We start from the raw sequence: 12,382 nt of genomic DNA, 5'->3' as shown, positions 1-12,382 counted from the left end.
CCATCTCATGGAGAAAGGAATGAATGAATTTTATTCTATCATTTGATGCTCAGAACAATCTTAGGTCTTCAGTGTTGTATTTGTCTCACTTTCACATGAGGAAAGTGAAAATTAGAACTCTAAGGGGACTCAGAGCGGACTTGGAATCAGTTCTGCTGGATCTAGAGAACACAGCTGCCCTGCTGCCTGGGTGAAGGGGAGGATCCAGGTTAGTGAGAATGGGAGAGGTGTAGGGGAGATAGGAAAAAGGTCAGGAAAGGCCAGGGCCAAGTCTGGAACAGTGAGGAAGGGACAGAAGTCCAGGATGCTGCCCAGCTGACTTCAGCCTGACCCTGGGAGTCAAGAAGGATGGGTGAATGGGTATACACCATTGACATGCACCAGGGCAAAGCTGGTGCAGACTTGAGGGGCTGTAGATTTCTTCTCAATTATCTTCTAAATTATCTTGATGTCTTCAAGAGCAGTGCAATCCTGGTTAAAAGATGAACTCCAGCCAGGCATGGCGGCTCATGCCTGTAATCCCAGCACTTTGGGAGGCCAGGGCAGTTGAATCACCTGAGGTCAGGGGTTCAAGACCAGCCTGACCAACATGGTGAAACCCCATCTCTATTAAAAATGCAAAATTAGCCAGATGCGGTGGCACATGCCTGTAACCCCAGCTACTTGGGTGGCTGAAGCAGAAGAATCGCTTGAAGCTGGGAGGCGGAGGTTGCAGTGAGTCGAGATAGCGCCACTACACTCCAGCCTGGGTGACAGAGCAAGGCTCCGTCACAAATAAATAAATTAATTAATTTCGTGAACTCACAAGTACAAGCTCTATATTCAATAAACAGACCTTTTAATTTGTGATGGGATGAATTATTAGTTCTGATTCCTCACTCCCTTGTAAAAGAGTTGGATGTCACACCTTGCCATGGCCTCAGAGTGGGCAATGCCCCTCAACCTTGGGCTTCACCAAAATATTTACTGTAGCCAAAGGGATGTTAGCAGATGAGGACTGAAGCCAAGGCTGAAATGTGTTTGTGAGGATCAGCTTTGTCTCCTGAGTTCCAGGGATCCACTGTTAGAAGAACATGCCCCAGGCACCTATTGCCTGTTCAGCCTTGGCCCCAGGAGAAAACCCAGGAATCAGACCCAAACTGAACCCATGGCCAGGGGGAGCCAAGTCCACCTGGCCAGTGGTCTGTAGCAGAGTCACCCAGCTGAGCCCAGCCTAGATCAACTGAACTATAGTTGACCTTCATACCCACAAGCATGCGGATAAAACTTACTGTAAGCATGGTTGGGGTGGTTTGTTATACAGCATTATTGTTGCAAAAGTCACCTAAGACATATTTCTATCAATAAATCTAATACCTTTTAATAATAATTTAGCCTTGGCAACATGGTAAAATCCTATCTCTACAAACAATACAAAAATTAGCTGAGCATGGTGGCACATGCCTGTGGTCCCAGCTACTTCGGAGGTTGAAGTGGGAGGATCACTTGAGCCCAGGAGGTCAAGACTGCAGTGAGCCATGATCATACCACTGTGCTTCAGCCTGGGCAACAGTGCGAGACCCTGTCTCAAAATAATAATAAGAAGAAGAAGTTTCAAGGGACTTTTGATGAATATTTAAACTTCCTTAAACAATCATATGCATCAGACAATGTCAGTTTCACGAATAGAAAAGATGGCACCCTCAAAAGGGGGGAACTGTAGGGAGTTTGAATAAGGGCCTATTTACATAGCTGTGCGTAGGGTTAAGGACACTAACAAGGAATGGGGAAGTACTCAGGGACTAGCAAGAGCAGGAAACTGTTACTGCCTTAGGCTTGAGTGAACAAGGGTGACAACAGTGACAGCTGAACCCAGAAATACCTGCAGCCTTAGGTGAAGAAACCACAGCTGGTACTCAACCTCAGCCTGGCTGGGAGGGAGCTGAAGGAATAAATACTCTGCCCCCTTTCTTCTCCTACTTTCTCATCTCTTGCTGGTTCCTCCCATTGACTGAACCCAGCTGGAAACAAGAGGAGAAGGGAGCATGAGTCACACAGACAATGGATGTCCTCCTGGATCACAGAACAGGGTGGAGTAGGGAGGAGGGCAGAGCAGGAGGAACAGAGACTGAATAGCACACAGTCCCCTCTCACAGCTGAGACAGTCAGCACGGGATAATAGCTACTAAGAAATCTTAGTGGCCTGACATACAACCAAAGTTTATTTCTTGCTCATGTAAAGACCATTGTTTGTGGTTCCTGGATGCTCCTAGTTGGGTGGCTCTGTTGGGTGGCTTTCCATCAAAGAGTGATTCAGGGGCCAGGTGCGCTGGCTCATGCCTGTAATCTCAGCACTTTGGGAAGCCAAGGCAGGCAGATCACTTGAGGTCAGGAGTTCAAAACCAGCCTGGCCAACATGGTGAAACCCTGTCTCTACTAAAAATACAAAAATTAACCAGGAGTGGTGGTGGGCGTCTGTAATCCCAGCTACTCTGGAGGCTGAGGCAGGAGAATGGCCTGAAGCTGGGAGGTGGAAGTTGCAGTGAGCTGAGATTGTGCCATTGCACTCCAGCCTGGATGATAGAGAGAGACTCCATCTCAGGAAAAAAAAAAAAAAAAACAGTGATTCAGGGACTCAGGCTCTTTCCATTTGGTAAAGTCTTCATCCTTGATGTGTGGCCTCTAAAATCAGCACACACTGGAAAGAAGCTCATGGGAAAGGCAAGCTAGATACCCAAACCTGATGGCCCAGAGGGGACACATTTAACTTCTACTCCCTCCTACTGACTATATCTGGTCATTTGGTCCATTGAACCATAAGAGGTTAGGAATGTAGTCCCAGGTCAGGCAGCCAGTTCCTGTCAACAACAAGCTACGGTGGACTTCCTCTGTGGAAAAGGGGCCCAGCTTGTTTAGTGGTCAGATAACCTTCTTTTCCATGATAATCTTAATTAAATTCCCTAAACATTTTAACTTGCATTGTTAAAGGTACCATAGTCATTTTTCTTTTTTAAGCATTTCACTTGTTTGGTCAAACAAGCAAAACTTCTCTAAGCATCCAAACTATTCAGAAAAACCTAATAAACTGATAAAATATAGTAAATCTCAAGTTCTCTTAAAACATTACATCACTGGCTGGGTGCAATGGCTCACGCCTATAATCCTAGCACTTTGGGAGGGCAAGGCAGACAGATCACGAGGTCAGGAGTTCAAGTCCAGCCTGGCCAATATGGCGAAATCCCATCTCTACGAAAAAAAAAATACAAAAATTAGCAGGGCGTGGTGGTGCATGCCTGTAATCTCAGCTAGTCTGGAGGCTGAGGCAGGAGAATTGCTTGAACCTGGGAGACAGAGGTTGCAGTGAACTGAGATTGTGCCACTGCAGTCCAGCCTGTGTGACAGAGCAAGACTCCGTTTCAAAAACAAAAACAAAACAAAACATTCGCCGGGCGCAGTGGCTCACGCCTGTAATCCCAGCACTTTGGGAGGCCGAGGCGGGTGGATCACAAGGTCAAGAGATCGAGACCATCCTGGTCAACATGGTGAAACCCCGTCTCTACTAAAAAATACAAAAATTCAGCTGGGCATGGTGGTGCGTGCCTGTAATCCCAGCTACTCAGGAGGCTGAGGCAGGAGAATTGCCTGAACCCGGGAGGCGGAGGTTGCGGTGAGCCGAGATCGTGCCATTGCACTCCAGCCTGGGTAACAAGAGCGAAAACTCTGCCAAAAAAAAAAAATTCCATCACTGATTATAAACTTTATATATTCTCATACGTTTCTCTTAAAAATCGTGTGTTTAGAATCAATTACTTAACTGCTTAATACATGTTATTCCTGAAGATAACAGAAAAGTACTTTTTTTTTTTTTTTTTTTTGAGACAGAGTTTCGCTCTTTTTACCCAGGCTGGAGTGCAATGGCACGATCTCGGCTCACCGCAACCTCCGCCTCCCGGGTTCAGGCAATTCTCCTGCCTCAGCCTCCTGAGCAGCTGGGATTACAGGCACGCACCACCATGCCCAGCTAATTTTTTGTATTTTTTTTTTAGTAGAGATGGGGTTTCACCATGTTGACCAGGATGGTCTCGATCTCTTGACCTCGTGATCCACCCGCCTCGGCCTCCCACAGTGCTGGGATTACAGGCTTGAGCCACCGCGCCTGGCCTGAAAAGTACTAATACAATGGATTTATTTTATCATCTCTATATTTAACTCTGAACTGTCCATGGGCTAAAATAAACTTTGTTACCAAGAGGACAATTTCCCTCTACCCAGCAATAACTAGGCTTACCATCTCAGTAGGCTGAGTTGTTTATTACATGGAAAGTTTTGACTGGGATGCAAAACTTGGTTCTCCCTGGCAGATGTGCTGAGCACTTTTTAAACAAAAGCTCAGCGAGCTGGAATTGCAAATCTACATCCGGTAATAGGGGAGTTCTCATGGGACCTATCCATTTGAGTCCATGCTACACCACCATCTAATTCTTTCATTAAATTTGAGTATACTGAAGCTGGTAACTTCACATTATGTTAAGCAGGCTTCCAAACTAATTAATTACTAATTAATCTGTATGATGTAATCTGTAGCAAATGATTGTAACTTCTGTCTTGTACCCTCCAATGAAAAGAGGACAACTCAGGTATGAGGAGTTACCCCATCCCTTCTTTTAAACTTTTCTATAAAAATCTACCTTGTGGCCGGGCGCGGTGGCTCAAGCCTGTAATCCCAGCACTTTGGGAGGCCGAGGCGGGTGGATCACGAGGTCAAGAGATCGAGACCATCCTGGTCAACATCGTGAAACCCCGTCTCTACTAAAAATACAAAAAAAAAAAAAAAATTAGCTGGGCATGGTGGTGCGTGCCTGTAATCCCAGCTACTCAGGAGGCTGAGGCAGGGGAATTGCCTGAACCCAGGAGGCGGAGGTTGCGGTGAGCCGAGATCGTGCCATTGCACTCCAGCCTGGGTAACGAGAGCGAAACTCCGTCTCAAAAAAAAAAAAAAAAAAAATCTACCTTGTGACTAATTCCAGAGCACCTCCAACTTCGTTGATATGTTTTCCACACCACTAGGCCATATGCTTTCTGAACTTCCTTGCTCTGAACTTTCAATTCTCTTCTTTCTCCTCCCTTGCTTTTGGATCCTCCTGGGAAGCCCCCTGTCCATTCCAGACAACATCTACTAACCAAGGCACCCCTGTTCTTGTTTATACTCCCCGAAATAAAACAGAACATAAAAACTGGTTGAGTTAAAGGCATAATGGCCTTTCTAAAACCAAACACTAAGAAATAGTTATGAAGCTTCCTCTGATTGGCAGAATATTGTCAAAACTGTATTCCTATTTTTTCTGTAATGGCCCAACCTCTTGTGAATTACTAAAACTTGACCAGCCAGAGCTATTAATATGGACAGAGGAAAGCCAGAAAGCTGTAAATCAAATTAAACAAGCCCTAATGAAACTCCAGCTTTAGGATGGCCAAATTACAAAATGCCTTTCTCTTTATGTGTGCATTAAACACATGGGAATGCCTTAAGCGTTCTTATACAAAAACGTGGAAATCATAACAGACACACAGGGTATTACAGCCAGAGGCTGGACTCAGGGGCTCAAGGCCTGCCCCATATCTAAGTGCTATTTCAGCTACTGCCCTGCTATTCAGGTTTATAGAAGAAATAATAATGGATCCCCCATAACTATATATGTTCCATTTATTCCACTGAAGCACTCCTAAATTCATATCACACCCAATGTTAATCAATGAGTACTTTCATCTCTTAAGGTAACTGTTACTCAATGCAATAGTTGAACTCGGCTACTCTTTTGCCCCTTCCATTCAGCGCATCCCACCATGACTGTCTGACACTTAACTCCTCAACTCCCTCCCCCAAGAGCTGATTTACAGGAAAGACCCTTGGACAACCCAGATTTTATTTGGTTCGCAGATGGATCCTACTTGAGAAACAAAGATAGACATTTTCTGCAGGTTATGTAGTAGTTTCAAGTATGTGATCAAGGATGTTACTGAGGACGGATGGTTCCCTAATGTTTCATCAGCCCAGCAGGCAAAATTAACTGCTTCAACTCGTTTATTTCTTAGTTGAAGGGAAAACTGCAAATGTTTATACTGACAGCAGGTATGTCATGGTTTTGGCATGCTGGGAAAACAAAGAGTATTTCCTGTCTCTGCTGGGCAGAGCATTAAAAATGAAAAACAAGTTTCACAGCTCTTAGGTGCAGTTCAAAAATCCTAAAGATTTGGCCATTATCCAAGTCCTGGAGCCAGGCACGGTGGTTCATGCCTGAATTCCCAACACTTCGGGATACTGAGGCAGGCAGATTGCTTGACCCCAGGAGTTTGAGACCAGCCTAGGCAACATGGCAAAATTCTGTCTCTACAGAAAATACAAAAATTAGCCAGGTGTGGTGGCACATGCCTGTAGTCCCAGCTATTCAGGAGGCTGGGGTAGGAGGATTGCTTGAGCTTGGGAGGTCAAGGCTGCAGTGAGCCATGATTGCACGACTGTACTCACTCTGTCCTGGGCAACAGAGTGAGACCCTGTCTCAAAAAACAAAGTCCTGGACACTCTAAAGCAAGCTTCTCCAACTCGCAACCCACAGGCACATGAGTCCCGGGATGGCTTTGAATGCAGCCCAAGACAAATTCATAAACTTTCTTAAAAATGATGAGTTTTTTTGTGATTTCTTTTTTAGCTCATCAGCTATATTTAGTGTTAGCATATTTTATGTGTGGCCCAAGACAATTCTTCTTCTTCCAATGTGGCCCAGGGAAGCCAAAAAATTGGATACCCCTGCTCTAAAGGAAATGAGTCTGAAGCTAGAGGCAACTATTTTGCAGATCAGGTAGCTAAAGAAACTGCCTTAACTAAGAAATGTGGTTCCCCTAACTCTTATTTCATACAGATGTTCAATTTAACCCCCTCAGTATTGAGGGAATCTCAACAGGTTGCCCCAGAGACAGAAAATAGGATTTGGGAAGGAAAACGGAGACACATTCCTCCCAGACTGGTATACAGTATGGCCCAGATCCTGAAAGCAAACCCACAATGCCCACTGGATGGCAGCTTCCATTTTTGGAGTATGTATATGAGTTGGGGACACATTGGGGTCCCAAAAAGATGATTGAATGGGGATTGGAAACCATCATTTACTGGGGCAAAGAAGGTGGCATCTAGATGTATCAAGCAGTCCCTCTGGTTGCAAAGGATGTATCACATGGGCAAGTCTTTCCATAGCACTCCCGGGCACTTTCCCTTACCCTTTGGACCCTCTCAGTTGTGGCAATTGGATTTTATCTAGATGCCACCCTCTCAAGGCTACAAATATGTCCTGGCTATGATTTCTATGTTTTCTTACTGGGTGGAAGCCTTTCTATGCTTCCCAGCTACTGGGAGGCTAAGGCAGGGGTATTGCTCTAACCTGGGAGGTGGAGGTTGCACCTTATCAGTAGGAGAAATGCTATGAGAACACATTATCCCACGTTGGGGAATCCCCTTGGAACTCCACAGTGATGAGGAATCCATTTTACACAACTGGCCATGAAATCAATTTGTGAAATCTGGCCTGTTATACAGCACTTCCATTGTGCCTATCACCCCAGCTTTCTGGGTTGGTCAAGCGCACTAATGGGACATAAAAACCCAACTGGCTAAGTTAACAGAAGCTTTTAACCTTGCATGGCCTACGGCTCTTCCGCTGGTCGTGCTTCACTTGAGATCCACTGTTTTTGGAAAGCATAAATTGTCTCCATATGCTATCATTACTTATTAGCCTTCATAATCACGGAACCCTAGTTTTAATCCAACAGGACTAAAAGGTGAAATTCTACACTATTGTAGAAACTTTGTTAAGTTTCTTAATAATAACTGGCTCCTAAGTGACTTTCCGTAGTGCACTCCGAGAGGTGAAGATAAAAAATTTCCTAACTTACAACCAGGTGATTTTGTATCCTGGAAAAGACCCTTTTAAAGACTCTCTCCAGCCTCATTGGAGAGGTCCTTATCAGGTACTCCTCACACCCCTGCTCTGCAAAATTAAAAGAAGTCCATTTTTCACATTTTTTAAAAACACGAAATCTCCTGAGTGGATTGTATCATCAAAGAGTGACCTCCAGGCCAGGCACAGTGGCTCATGCCTATAATCCCAGCACTTTGGGAAGCCAAGGCAGGAGGATCATTGGAGCCCAGGAGTTCCAGACCAGCATGGGCAACACAGCGACACTCTATCTCAATTGTTAAAAAATAATAATAATTAGCTAGGCATGGTGGCAGGCGCCTGTAATCCTGGCTACTCAGGAGGCAGAGGCAGGAGTAGTGCTTTAGCCTGGGAGGTGGAGGTTGCAATAAGCTGAGATTGTGCCACTGCACTCCAGCCTGGGCAACAGTGCGACTCTAGAAAGAAGGAAGGAGGGAGGGAAGGAGGGAGGGAGGGAGGGAGGAAGGAAGGAAGGAAGGAAAGAAGGAAGGGGGGAGAAAGAAAGAAAGAGAAAAAGAAAGGAAAGAAGAAAGAAAGAAAGAGAAAGAAAAAGAAAGAAAGAAAGAGAGAAAGAAAGAGAGAGAAAAGAAAGAAAGAAAGAAAGAAAGAAAGAAAGAAAGAAAGAAAGAAAGAAAGAAAGAGAGAGAAAGAGAAAGAAAGAAAGAAAGAAAGAAAGAGAGAAAGAAAAAGAAAGAGAAAAAGAAAGAGAAAGGAAGGAAGAAAGAAAGAGAAAGAAGGAGGGAGGGAAGGAAGCAGGGAAGGGGGAAGGAGGGAGGGAAGGGGGGAGAAAGAGAGGGAGGGAGGGAGAGAGAGAGGGAGAGATGGGGAGAGAGAAAGGGGAGGGAGAGAGAGAGAGAAAGGAAGAAAGGAAGAAAAATTATAAAAAAAAGAAAAGAGTAACCTCCAACTGAAGTAACACAAGGACAAGAAGACGGCATGTGAAGGAGACAGCTCATTCCAAGTCCCCGAACCTGGCCTGCTTGAGGTTTATACCAGATCTTGCTGAAATGTTTGGACTATGGCTGCTTCTCTGGGGAATAATTGCCGTTTTAGAACTTTATAGAACTGTTGGGTTAATGGTCTGGTTTTGAAAATGAAATTCATTTTCTTCCTTATTGCTCTGCCTCAATGTATAGAATGGCATCATAGCACTTTGGGGTTTTTTTGGTTTTACTGAGTCAGGGTCTCACTCTGTCATCCAGGCTACAGTACAATGGTGTGGTCAGAGCTCACTGCAGCCTCAGTCTCCTTGGCTCAAGCGATCCTCCTGCCTTAGCCTCCTGAGTAGCTGTGACCAGAGGTATGTGTCGTCATGCCTGGCTAATTTGTTATTTTTATTATTTTTTAGTAGAGATGACGTCTTGTTGTGTTGCCCAGGCTGGTCCCAAACTCCTGGGCTAAAGTGACCCACCCGCCTAGGCCTCCCAAAGTGCTGGGATTATAGGCATGAGCCACCACGCCCAGCCAGCACTTTGATTAAACTATCCCAAAGTATTGCCACTGGAGGAAACATATCTGATTGTTGGGTCTGCCATATGATTCCTAGATCAATTCATTGCCAATGTATGCCATTAGTGACACCTGTCGCTAACTTTTCAGATGCCCCTGGTGTCTGTCACCATTTATTTAGATTACTTTCCAGGGGATTAACTTTCCAGGTCTAACTTCATAACCCCAATACTATCACCCCGTTTTAATTTGTCTCTGGTTGTTAATGTTGGCCTGAGTTTTAACCCAGACTATACCCCAGGACTTTCTAGATCCATGTGTTATTGGGTCAACGAATGTGTCGAAGAGAAAAATGGGCCTCTACTATGCCAACAATATACATCAATAGGCTACCACATAAATGAATTCTGGAAGGCTTGCAAAGCAGGAAACTCCTGATTTAATTTGGTATTGTCACTCCCCATAAATGAGTCTATTAAAAATACCTTGAGGAGCCGGGTGCGGTGGCTCAAGCCTGTAATCCCAGCCTTTGGGAGGCCGAGGCGGGTGGATCACAAGGTCAAGAGATCAAGACCATCCTGGCCAACACAGTGAAACCCTGTCTCCACTAAAATACAAAAATTAGCTGGGCATGGTGGTGCGTGCCTGTAGTTTCAGCTACTCCGGAGGCTGAGGCAGGAGAATTGCTTGAACCCGGGAGGTGGAGGTTGCAGAGAGCTTAAATCACACCACTGCACTCCAGCCTGGCGCCTGGTGACAGAGACTATGTCTCAAAAAAAAAAAAAAAGAAAATACCTTGAGGAGAATCACCTGCCCCCCATGGGTTATGTGTTTGTATGTGCCACTGATTTGCCTACATAAGGATGGGCACGTTGCTTTAACAGCTGGCAGATAGAAGGCTTGCACTTGTTAGGACATTTTCCAAATCTCTTGTCATTGCATAAAAATACAATGAAAGGATTCCCCTTTTCTCTCTCTTACAGAGCTAAGAGGACTACACCAAGCTAAGTGGACTACATCAAGCTAAGAGGATCTACATATAATTAGAAACCTATCTTCCAGGTTCTCTGGGGGGGGGAAATTTTTTTTTAAAAAGAAAGAAAAGAAACTTATCAGCTACTATTGGTCAGCTAGCTGGAGACACTGCAAAAAAACATTGCAGCTCAACAAAAATCTTTACATTCTTTAGCCCAGGTAGTACTAAATAGCAGAACTGCCCTGGACTTGTATTGGTTAAATAAGGAGGGTCTGCACAGCAGCTCATACTACTTGTACCTATATCAACACCTCTACAGAAGCGGAAACTTGAGGAGAAATAGTAACTTAAAAGGCTAATTGGTATTTGCAAAGGTATATGCCACAACTGAGAAAAAAAGGCTAATTGGTTACAGGTATAGTAAATACTGATCCTCTAAATGACTTTTTTTGTTGGTTACCCTAAGGACTAAGCTTTTTTTCCATTCTGGTCTTCAAGTTGTTATTATTATAATCATATGCATAATTGTTATTTTCCTGAATATTAAGTTACTTATGAATTACATTTTTGTTTGCTTTAGATCAGAGTAAGGCCAAAATAATGTTCACCCAGTGCTGGGGATGATTAATTATTCAAGAGACTAGCTTGAGAATAGCCTCAAATTACGACCTGCCCCATTTTGCTAGCAACCTGGCCCGCCAGCAGTAACAAGCTCTTTCTCCCCTGCTGAGAGACATGACTTCTTGCCAATGAGACTTCCCAGCACCAAGGAATGAACTGTCACTCCAACCTAGCTGGTACCACAGGTATGTGCCATCCAACGTAAGCAGAGATTGATCACCCATGTTTCCATGGGAAGAGTTTTGGGTTCTTTTTGGAGACGTAATCTCTTTCTGTTGCCCAAGCTGGAGTGCAGTGGCACAATCTCAGCTCACTGCAATCTCCACCTCCCATGGGAAGAGTTTAATCAAAAACGGGGAACTGATAACCTACAAGTCACATTATGTTAAACAGGCTTACAAATCAGTCCACCCTGCAGAGGTCTTGTGACTTGGACATTCTGCCACTGAGTAAGGAATCGTATTGTAAGTTCCTCAGCTTACATTGATTAGTGTTGATGCACTAATCAATGTATGGCCTGTTGACACTGACTAGGACACTGATTTAGGATCAGTTGAAGTATGAAGTTCTACTGTCTTTCATGTAGACATTTTTTTTTAGCCTGTATGATGTAATTTGTATCTAATAATCATAACTTCTATATTGTACCATTCAATGAAGACAAGACAACTCTGGTGTGAGCGGTCTCCCTTCTTTTTTTTTTTGAGACGGAGTCTCACATTGTCACCCAGGCTGGAGTGCAATGGTGGGATCTCAGCTTACTGCAAACTCTGCCTTTTGGGTTCAAGCCATTCTCCTCCCTCAGCCTCCTGAGTAGCTGGGATTACACATGCACCCGGCTAATTTTTTGTATTTTTAGTAGAGACAGGGTTTCACTATGTTAGCCAGACTGGTCTCAAACTCCTGACCTTGTAATCCATCTGCCTCAGCCTCCCAAAGTGCTGGGATTACAGGTGTGAGCCACCACGCCTGGTCTTTCCCTCCCTTCTTTTAAGCTTTTCTATAAAAATCTTTCACTGTATGACAGACTTCAGATTACTTCCGACTTTGTTGGTGTATCTACTGGGTCAGTTCTCACATTTTGCTTTCAATAAACACTTATAAAATTATTTTAGCACAGTGGCACATAGCCATAGTCCCAGATACTCAGGAGACTGAAGTGGGAGAGTCGCTTGAGCCTAGGAGTTAAGTCCAGCCTGAGCAACATGAGGAGACCTCATCTCTAAAAAAATGTGTGTATATGTATATATTTCTGCGTCAACATTCTCAACTCAGTTGACAAGGTCAACCCTCACAAAGATTGCATCTAATTTCCTCATTGCTTGGATGGATTTTGCATTTCTTCCATTTTCTTAAGGAGCTGTAAGGT

Source organism: Sapajus apella, unplaced genomic scaffold (genome assembly GCF_009761245.1).
Source record: "Sapajus apella isolate SASKATOON/1434 unplaced genomic scaffold, GSC_monkey_1.0 scaffold12, whole genome shotgun sequence".
Lineage (NCBI taxonomy): Eukaryota > Metazoa > Chordata > Mammalia > Primates > Cebidae > Sapajus > Sapajus apella.
This window is presented reverse-complemented; position numbering follows the sequence as displayed.